Raw genomic sequence first — 623 nt, forward strand, 5'->3', positions numbered from 1 at the left:
CATAGAAATTACATCTTCTACTTTATTATTATTATTGTTATTATTAATATTTTTAGACAGAGTCTCTCTCTTTCACCCAGACTGGAGTGCGGTGGTGCTATCTCGGCTCACTGCAAGCTTTGCCTCCCGGGTTCACGCCATTCTCCTACCTCAGCCTCCTGAGTAGCTGGGACTACAGGCACCCGCCACTGCGCCGGCTAATTTTTTGTATATTTAGTAGAGACGGGGTTTCACCGTGTTAGCCAGGATGGTCTCGATCTCCTGACCTCATGATCCACCTGCCTCAGCCTCCCAAAATGCTGGGATTACAGGCATGAACCACCGTGCCCGGCCATCTTCTACTTTTAAGAAACAACAGGAGGGTCAAAGTGACCATTTCTCACTTGCTGTTTTTCAAGTATCTTTAACTTAAATAGTCAGTATGCTAGATTAGCATATTTTAACCCCTTCATTTCTCTCATCTGGAACTTCCCAGGACGTTTCATGTATTAAAAGTTAAGTTGATGGCTGTGAAGAGCAGAATCAGGTTAGTAACTGAATGGCAAGAGACCTATAAAGGAAAACAGGAATATAAATTGGAACAGGCAAGACATAAGTCTAACTATATTGTCCCATTTTTTTTT

Source organism: Mandrillus leucophaeus, unplaced genomic scaffold (genome assembly GCF_000951045.1).
Source record: "Mandrillus leucophaeus isolate KB7577 unplaced genomic scaffold, Mleu.le_1.0 Scaffold86, whole genome shotgun sequence".
NCBI classification, from domain to species: domain Eukaryota; kingdom Metazoa; phylum Chordata; class Mammalia; order Primates; family Cercopithecidae; genus Mandrillus; species Mandrillus leucophaeus.